Source organism: Fukomys damarensis, unplaced genomic scaffold, assembly GCF_012274545.1.
Source record: "Fukomys damarensis isolate Sample0158 unplaced genomic scaffold, DMR_v1.0_HiC HiC_scaffold_19, whole genome shotgun sequence".
In the NCBI taxonomy this organism is placed as follows: domain Eukaryota; kingdom Metazoa; phylum Chordata; class Mammalia; order Rodentia; family Bathyergidae; genus Fukomys; species Fukomys damarensis.
In genome coordinates, this window is record NW_022900931.1 from 40,998,679 (window position 1) to 41,008,787 (window position 10,109).

A 10,109-nucleotide genomic window follows, 5' to 3' on the forward strand; every position below is an offset into this window, starting at 1 on the left:
ATGACCACTTCAGAGTTAATTACGCAAGGGAGACTTAGAGATGTAAACAGGAAAGAAAGAGGAATCACTTGACTCAAGTCCTCCGAGAGAGCACCCACTGCACACCTTCCGTAATTGAGGCCCTCCTGTAGATGGCATTCAGGTAACTGACATCACTTCTGGCCGTGGAAAGCCTATAGTGTGGGGTTTGGGAAGGAGACATCTCCCTATAAACAGACGGGAACAGGGGTAGGGATTCAGCTCAGTGGTTCAGAGGAAGAACGGTCGCCTGTGAAATTCAGGAAAAGAAGGAATCAGGCAAGACCCCCAAGGACACGGTAGGATTCAAACAATAGAAGAGGAAACAATTATTCCGAGTGAGGTAGCATCACATTCAAAGGCCAAAGGCCACAAGGGTCCAATGAGTGAAGGAACGGTGACAGCAGGTTGTCAGGGACAGTCGGAGACACTGTTGTTACACATGCTTTCATCCCATCTTCATATTCAACAGATGAGCACTACTATTGTCTGGTTTACAGACAAGAAAGGTGAAACTACCAGAGTTAAGTAAACGACTTCCTTAGTGAACAAGAAAAAAGAGAACGTGATAGATATTTGCAGTTGCATAAGATGCATTCTATGTAATTTCTTTAAATGAAATTAAATCCAACTGAAAGCCCTGGACAAGTAGAACAGTCACCTAATTCCTCCCCTGTCCACCCCTTCTTCTCCTGGCTTGATGAAAAGGTCCTAGCAGTAGAGCAAAGCCTGGCCAGGCCTCTCCGGTCTAGGCCCCAGGTTCACTCCGAGGCGCCCCAGCTCTGCTGCCATGCTGGACCTCGGGGTTGCCTGCCATGTCGGATACCCTCCTGTTGTTAGGGGCTGTGACTGTCCTGGGTTCTTGGTACCTGAACAAAGAATTGAACAGGCTGACACACAAGAGAAAGTGAAAGCACAGATGTCAGGATAGGCTCCTCGGGGTGGGCGAGAAGCCAGGGGTCGGAGCCTCAGTTCATCCCCACAGGGACAAGTTTCCTCCTTTCTGCTGGGGGTGAGACTTTTGTCCCTACTGTGCGCCTGTGAAGAACTATCCTGCGCCCAAAGCCCGAGGGGAAGGAGGTCAAAGCCACGGTACCAATGAAGTCACAATTAATTGTGATCCGCTTGGGATCACTTTGGGCTGTTAGGGTACTTTCCAGCGCGTGCGACCCCAGGCCGGGTTTAAAGGAGAGAAGCCGGGGAGCTGGGTCACCGCTCCCCCCCACCGCCTACAGCGCATGCGCGGCATCCTGGCTTTTCCCCCTGCAGAGAAGAGAAGCTCCTGGGAGAAGAGGACCAGAGGGGCGGAGGGAAGAGAGGAAACTGGCTCCCTCTGCCCTTCGGGGCTCCTCCTTCCAGGAATTTCTCGCCTCCGCCTCCTCCGGCCTCACTACCCTGAGGGTTCGGGTCGGGAAGTCTGCCCTTCTCCGTCCTGGAGGCTCACTGCCTCCGACTGCCTGCCTCCCACCGAGTAACAAGTCTGCCCTGAAGCCGAGCGCACGGGAGCCCCGGCTGCCCCCTTGGGGTAGAGAATGGAAGATGCCGAGAGCATCCGAGGCGGCGTTTTCGGTTTTGTTTTGTTTTGTTGGTTTTTTGTTTTATAATTCCACTACAAATGCAAATAAATTATGAACGAATGCCTCGATAGGTTAATAGGACACCAGTGTTTAACGTTTCTTAGGAGTCAGCCATGAGGTAGGTTCAGTTACTGGCCCCTTCGTGGTGCTGAAGAACCCAGAGCTTAGAGGTCTCAGATTTTAATAGGATCAGAAGAGAAGGAATCCGAACTCAAGCTCAAGATAGCCTGGCTGGAAAGTCCAGATCTCCCCACACCATCAGATAAGGAAGAAATCCTTCCTCACAAGAGTCCAGACCGACAGCTTCTTTTTTACTGGCTCTTAGAAAAACAAAAAGCCTTCTAGAAAGATTAGATATTAAATTAAGAATCCAAGAAGAAATTTACTGTGGCACTGTTTGTTTGTTTGCTTGCTTGCTTATTTTTGTGGTGGGGGGATCAAACTCAGGACCTTACAAGTGCTGTTGCGCTGAGTTACACTCTCAGCCCAAGAAATTTACTCTGTCTCAAAAGTCAAACCAATTGTCAGTTGTCTTTGTCATCTTCTAGAATGTTCCATTTGCATACTTAATTTATACATATATAACACGAGTTTGATAGTCTTCACTTTAAATTGCCATTATCTTCTCATGTTGTTAGTGCATTAGTATATTCTGTATATTTTATATATTCTGTGAAAAATATGCATTTTTGTGTATTTTGTCGTGTTTTAATGATTTCTTACAATGTTTTATTCACTGGTACGCTCTTACAACTTTTTAAATTATTGCTTTTTTTTTTTTTGGTAGAGAGGGTCGAACTCAGGACCTTGCACCTGCAAGGCAGGTGCGGTGCCACTGAACTAAATCCCCAGCCGCTTTTCTGTGGCGGTCCAGCAGTCGCAACACGAACGTACCTGAGTTGGGGAGTGAGGATTGAGAAAGGACAACACACTCAATAGTGTAGAGACAAGAGGTCTGATTTATTTCACAGAAACAGCTCCTTTTAAAGGCACACCAACAGGATGCACCAAGCAAGTATTCATATGCAAAGACCGGATTTTATGACTCTTGCAGAGAAGATCAGATCTTTGGCTATCTCTGAGTTCCTCCCATCACAGGGTCAAAGAACAAACAAACTGAACAAGGTCCTTGAGCCGGCTGTGGTGGTGCACACCTGTAATCCCATAAAACCAGTCTGGATTACACAGTGAGCTCCAGGTCAATCTCATCTGCATAGCTGAGACCCTATCTCAGAAAAGCCAAATAAACAAACAGACAGAGTCATAGATTGTATCAATGCCTCAATGGTAGAAGAAGTTATTTTTCCAATGTCAAATGCCAACAGGCCATGGCCGGCTCCCACACTTCTCTTTGTTTCTGGAGACAGGGTCTGACTATGCAATTCAGGCTGACCTGGAACTCACTATGTAGCCCAGGCTGGCCTTGAACTCACGGCCACCCTCCTGCCTCAACCGCCTGAGTGCTGGGATTACATGTGTGTGTCACCATGCCTGTCTTCAATATTCAACTTTGTATGTCTGGTTTTGTTATGCCCAAGTTGTGAAGTCCCCAAAGACCACCAAGGAGTCAGGTCCGGTGCAATTGCAAGAGGAATTTATTGCAAACTTGAGCCTGGACTCTCAGGTGTCACCGTCACAGCGGCTTCAGACCAAGAGCCCAGATCCATCTTTGAAGCAGGGTTATATAGGGTTAGGGAGACTTTTTCCTTTTATAGGTCCTATTTTTAGCTCTCGCTCACTATTGGATATTCGAGGGATACTGGGAGGGTTTTTACATTTTATTGGATATTCGAGGGGCACCAGGAGGGCACTTACTGGAAAATTACCTAATGGCCTACATTCACAGAATCAATTCCTCTTTTTAAAGATCATCTGATTAAACAAATTCTATAATTAACAAAGACTACATATGTGAGCAATGACTAATGCCTATATTAGCAATGGCTACCTATATAAGCTATGACTAGTACCTATATTGGCTAAATCAATTTCATCAATCCTCTTAAAAACATTGATTATTTTAAGCAGGAAGAATTCATCTTGAGATCATAAAAAGAGGAACAGAAACAGGGTGAAGATGCCCTAGGATAACTTGCCCTTAAAAGAGGAACAGAAACACAGAGAGACTGTCACACAGAATGGGATTTTACAGAAAGGAATTTTTGCATTCACTCTATTTTGGGTAAGGGGCATGGAGCCCACCTTGACCTGAAAACTTGGTCCTCACAGTTTATTTCACTTTGAACTACGGTCTCAAGATCCACCCATTTCCCTATAAATGATTCACATTTTTCCTTCTTTAGGCTGAGTAGTTCTCCACATTTTCCTTATTCATTCATCTGCGCTTGGGCCTACAGGGCCACTTCCATGACTTAGCTATTGTGCATGGTGGTGCTGCTATAAACACAGGTACGTATGCATCACTGTGCTATATTTTCTCAACAATACACATTGTGAAAGTGCTTTCAGGTCAAGTGATACCACTTTACCTAATAATATCGTTTAATAATATAATCCATTGTGTGGTTATTCTAAAGTTTATTCAACCTTCTTACTTTGATTATACTTGTCCCTCCCACGGACAACACGGCAATAAGCTTTCTCCCATATGTATGTCTTTTGTACTATGTTTCTCTTTCTATGGAGTAGATTCACAGGAGTTGGACTTCAGGGTTGAAAGGTATGTGTTTATTTTAATTTAATAGGTATTGTCAGTTGCTTTCCAAATGGCTACATAAATATCTATTTTCCAGCAGTGTGTGTGGGTGCAGTGCCAGCCTGAAGACGACACACTTCCAGAAACATCCATCTAGCAGGTGTTGAGGGAGACACAGGCCCAGGAGTATCTTCAAAGCTCAACGTGAAACTGGAACAGGTAATAAGGTTTGGAGTCCCAGGTCTATTTTCACTGTAGGATTAACAAGGAGGTAGAAGCTAGGGCAGAGATCAGGACAGAGTTTGAGAACCATCCCCTTTACCAAAGGGCTTCAAATGGCAGCTTTTCTCCTTATAATCCAACATTACAAGTAACAGAGATCGGGGCAGGGGATGCACGCTTGTGAATTCCAGCACTCAGGAGGCTGAGACAGGAGAATCACCTCAAGTTCAAATCCAGCTTGGGCAACATATTGAGTTCAAGGCCAGTCTGGACCAGAGCAAAACCCTATCTCAAAAAACCAAAATAACAACAACAATAATAAAAAGTAACAGAGACACACTAGCATGACTGAAAAACTAATATATGAGCTCTTCAACTGTAAGCATCAGTCTGTCCACTTACCTGCCCACCCCGCTGGAGATGCTTATCTTTTAATATACTTTTTTTTTTTTTGGTACCAGGAATTGAACTCAGGACCTTGTGCTTGTGAAGCAGGCACCAGAAACACTGAGCTAAATCCACGGTTCTCATATACCTTTTGTTCTTTCTGTTATGTTCCCCCCACTTTGGTTTTTTGAGACAGGGTCTCACTATGTAGTTGAGACTGACCTGGAACTCACTACGTATCCCAGGCTGTTCTGGAACTCACAGTGATCTTCCTGCCTCAGCCTCCCAAGTGCTGGGATTACAGGCATGTGTCACCACAGCCAGCTCGTGACAGACATTTTAAATGCAGTTATGTCTCTACCTTCTGTGTGGCATATGGCCGCCATTCAAACTGAAGTTGGAACAATTATTTCAGCAATATATTACTTTTTCTGTTAAAAATCTATCATTTATATCCATGAAAGTACTTCCATAAGTCTAATATTTGAGTAGAGACACAAATTATAGCCCTGTGTTGAAGATTATTAGAACTATATACTTCCTAAAAATATGGAAGATGCCATGTTTTCTAAGCCTATGTTGGCATTTTTTTTTCTCTCTCTCTCTTCTGTACTTTTTATCCATTTCTCTTCCTGCTCCGCCTTCTTCCTATTCCCTACTCTACCCCCCACCCACCCCACACACCTCCTTCCTTTGCTGAGACACTAAAGTGCCTCCCTGATTCTTTGGAGGCCTTCGCCCCAGACTTCCAAGTCTTGGCGGCGGGTGGGGGGTAAGGTTTCTGCAGTTCCAGCAGCGGCCACTAGGGGCCCATAAGTATCTAGAAATCTGTCCATTTCTTCTGACTACACCAAGATTAACAGAGATATTTTTTGACTTTCTCTTCTGCTTGATGTCCACACGCCACTGCATGATTGTTTCCAAGATGGTGTTGTGTATTTTCCCATCGCACCCTATTGTTTTGTGGCACAGGAATTGATGCCATTTACCTAATGATTTCGTACACGTTAAGGATTGTTGCTGAAAGAGTTAAGGCAAAATGCACCAGATTGGCTTGTTGATTATTTCAAGCTCTAACCAGTTGTGACTTCAGAAAGGGTCAAGTACATATGCAGCGATCCATAGGCTTCTTTTGGGAGGGATGGAAAACAACCTCATCACCACAGGGGGAGACAGAGCTGCAAAGAACCTAAGTAACCAAGTTCTGAAGTAATTCTTATCTGCCGCTAGTTCACAAGTTCACCTTCCCCTCATTTATCTCTTGGTAACTTCTTTAGAATTTACCATCCCAGTCCAGATTCATGTATCCTGCCTTTCTTCAAAAATTTACTGTTCCTTGTCTAAAAGGTATGCAAGCATCATGGTTTGGTCATTTCTTTGGACTTTACTCTCTGGTGAAGATCCTGATGGCTGGAGATATAGCTCAGCAGCACAGCACCTGCCTGGCAAGAGCAAGGTCCTGAGTTCAATCCCCAATACAAAAAAAAAAAAAAAAAAAAAAAAAAAAAAAAAGATTCTGATGTATACACAAATTGAATAAAGCTTGTATGCCTTTCTCTTATGAATTAGCTCTTCTGTTAATTAGACTCCCAGGTCCAAAGAGTCCACATAAGAACTAAGAAGGGTTCCTTCTCTCCCCTATGTTGCTTACAACCATTGTTTCATTAAGTTTTGCAAAACGTGATCGTAAAATCCTATTCTTCTTCTGAATTTATTTGGTATAACTTTCCCTGAAATTTATGGGAAAAGTGAATAAGTGTCTGATTCTTTCTTCCTATTTACTAATTTCTCAGAGGAAGGAGTTGGTTGCCTAGCAATCACCAGTGGTGACCAACGGATTGAAAAACTAAAGTATAACCTTGAAGATTTTTCTACGTTGGATATGTTTCATTATATTGCAATTATTCTCCTCCAAACCCCTACCCATACTAGGGACTGAACCCAGGGGTGCTCTGCCACTGAGCTACAGCCTCAGCCCTTTTTATTTTGAAACAGGGTCTGCAGCCTCCCAAGTACAGCAGCTGGGATTGCAGGCATGAGCCACCCTTCTGGTAGGCATGCGTGGCTTTCTGTTCTTTTTCGCTGCTCTAATTGTCCCTTCAGATCAGTCTTGTGTTTTGGGCTTTTTTTTTAACTGACCCCATTGTCTTTGAAATCTCTTTTTATTTTCCTGGGCTCTGGGCTCAGTTTGTACACTTTCTGGTCTGGAACTAGACTAAGCCATTTCATAAGGTGGCTTTATCTACTCTCGGGGAAATGGTATTTTGACATCACCTGTGGTTGCTACAGTGTTCGTTGCAGCAAGAGTGCTCGTGCTTCTGTACCATCCTCCTTCTCACCTTTTGAGTGGACTTTTAAGAATAAACCATGAATTCATATTGACATTTCCTATGCAAATTACTGCAGGCTTTTATTTAGCAGCTTCTGCTTTATAGTTGATATCCTTTTTTCTTCACTAAAAGTCACAGATCTCACACTGCGAAATCAAGCACTTATTGTTTTTTCTAAATGGTATCTAATTGTTTCAAACAACAGTACCTAAGCAGCACTGATGTGAGACAACTGGATAGAATTGGGGTTTTGGGTTGTTTGTTTTTAAATTCTTTCTGTCCTTCGAACATTTGCCACTGGGGAAATACAGTCACAATTCTATATTCTAAACTCACTGGCAAGTCTCTGTTGTTGTGGCAGAATACAAAGACAGCTTCAAGGACGGAAGTGGTGGCACACGCCTGTAATCCCAGCACTCGGGAGGCTGAGGCAGGAGGATCATTGTGAATTCAAGACCAGCCTAGGCTACATTGTGAGTTTGAGACCAGCCTGGGCTACATGGTGAGTTCCAGGTCAGTCTCAACTACATAGTGAGACCCTGTATCAACCCCCCCACACACATACACAAAAGAAAAACAAAGACAGCTTCAAAAAATGTTTTGCTATAATTATCACCCAAGCTGTAGATATGAAGAGATGTTAATCACGTGACTTTTTTTTTCCCAGTACCGGGAATTGGACTTGGGACCTTGCGGTTGCCAGGCACGTGCTGGCACCACTGAGCTGAATACCCTTGTGTGACTTGTTACATGACACAGTTGGCCTTAAAACGGGGACATCAGCCAGGGAAGCCTGATGGAACCACGTGAGTGCTAAAAAGTGAGGTACTCTCTCTGGCTGAACAGATCATTGACGGGAATCTGGACAGGACGGACGTGAGGAGGTTGTCGCACAGCTTAGATGCCTTGGAAGATGTGGGGGAAGATGGCAGCCCTACACAGGAGCAGGAAGTGGTGCCTGTGGACAGCCAGCAAGGCGATGGGACCCCAGCCTCACTCAGCAAGGAAATGGATTCTGCTCAGAGCCAAAGGAGCATCGACAGAACCCAGCTTAGCCAACACCTTGACCTGGGCCTCAGGCGCCATGGGCTGAGGACCCAGCAGGGCCCACCTCAATTTTTCTAAAACCATGTGGGAATTGATGGTTGTTTTAAGCAGCTAAATTTGTGGTGGAAAACTAATAAAGATCTAGTACCACCAATGGGACATTTATTCCAATTTCTCTTCCATTTTTAGATGATGTTATTTTTCTATATTAACTTGTTCAATTTTTTTTTCTTTTTTGTACCTGGGATCGAACTCAGGACCTCTTGCAAAGCAGGCAGTGGAACCACTGAGCTAAATCCCCGGCCCAACTTGTTCAATTTTTATAAAATATGTACAGGAGTGATCAAAATATACAGGGCATGCTTAAATGTTTAATACTATTAAATACACCTTGCCGTTAATCTCCCTCAAACTGCTCCCCTTCACTTCAACCACACTTATCCCCTTGTTTTTGCCACATTCCAAAGCAGTACTGGAAGTCTTTCTTAAAAGGCTTTAGGTCTGATCAAAAATATGGTGAGTGCTGCCACCCAGTGCCATCCAGCGGAAAGGCAGGCTCATAAAAACAAGACAATGTGTCGTCCATCACCCGCCGTATTTACTGGATTTGGCACCATGAGACTTCTGGCTCTTCCCCAAAGTCAAAAGGTCTATGGAAGGTGTTGTGGCCGATATCTAAATGTCCCCCAAAGCTCTTATCCCCTTGTTTTTGCCACATTCCAAAGCAGTACTGGAAGTCTTTCTTAAAAGGCTTTAGGAGGTCTGATCAAAAATATGGTGAGTGCTGCCACCCAGTGCCATCCAGCAGAAAGGCAGGCTCATAAAAACAAGACGACGTGTCCTCCGTCACCCGCCTTATTCACTGGATTCGGCACCATGAGACTTCTGGCTCTTCCCAAAAGTCAAAAGGTCTATAGAAGGTGTTGTGGCTGATATCTAAATGTCCCCCAAAGTCTCATATGCTCATAGGTGGGGCTCTTTGGAGGTGGCTGGACCCTGGATGTGTGATGATTAAATCGGTTTAGCATAGTTGTGGGTGTGGGTAATGGGAAGGTCCACCTGGCCTGTGGGTGGCACCACTCAAAAGCCATGTAGCTTGGATGGGATAAAAGGGGAAGACGCTTGATGCTTCCTGCCTTCTGCCTGCCACGCCCTGGACTGTTTCTCCTCTGCTCCACCACCCCGCCTTAGAACCCCTGAATATGGACTGAAATCTTCACAAACTATGAGCTGAAATAAACCTTTCCTCCTTTAACTTTGAACGTTAGATATTTTGTCTGAGCAACGAGAAAAGTAGCTAAGACAAACGGTGAATATTTTGAATTGATTCAGGACACAGAGGCAGCCACGACAGCCCACTGAAGCTATGAAAATCTTCCAGAATTGCTTCAGAAAGCGGCAGGAATGATAAGTGTGTTAGAAGCGAGGGGAAAAATTTTGAGGGAAATTGAATGGTATTGTGTCTTTTACTGTCATATATTTAAATATATTTTGGAATATTCATTATAGTTTTTGATCATATCGTATATTTAGTCCCCAAATTAAAATCATACAAGAAATCTTCCTAGAAACCCTGGTTTCGGGGGCTCCTCCTACCCATGTGTCCTCTTCCTTTGTTGGTAACTTTACTTTTATTAGTATTTGGGTTGTTCATCAACTTTAGAATATTAGCAAATGTCTGTATATTCTTAATTTTTTACCTCTTTCGTACAAATGATAGCACGTAAACGCTGCTGCCCCTTGCTTTTTTGACGCATCAATGCATCTTGCAGGCTGTACATGTCAGTTTAGAGAAACTGTCCTCATTCCTTTGTGCTACTGAGTAGCAGCTCATTCCACCAAACCCCCACTGACAGATATGTGGGTGCTTTC

At 44.0% G+C, this 10,109-nt stretch overlaps 1 long non-coding RNA gene across 3 annotated transcripts; it reads left to right on the forward strand.

The window, feature by feature from the left end:
- The first annotated feature begins 1,284 nt into the window (after positions 1-1,284).
- On the forward strand, positions 1,285-7,893 carry LOC104868976. 3 transcript variants are annotated; one of them, XR_782148.3, is made up of 4 exons: positions 1,285-1,713; positions 3,899-4,004; positions 4,349-4,470; positions 7,858-7,893. It is a non-coding gene; the product is annotated as an uncharacterized LOC104868976 (long non-coding RNA). The 3 variants fall into 3 exon arrangements; XR_782149.1 differs by lacking the exon at positions 7,858-7,893 and adding an exon at positions 7,552-7,588; XR_782150.3 differs by lacking the exon at positions 1,285-1,713 and adding an exon at positions 3,644-3,777.
- The last annotated feature ends 2,216 nt before the right edge of the window (positions 7,894-10,109 follow it).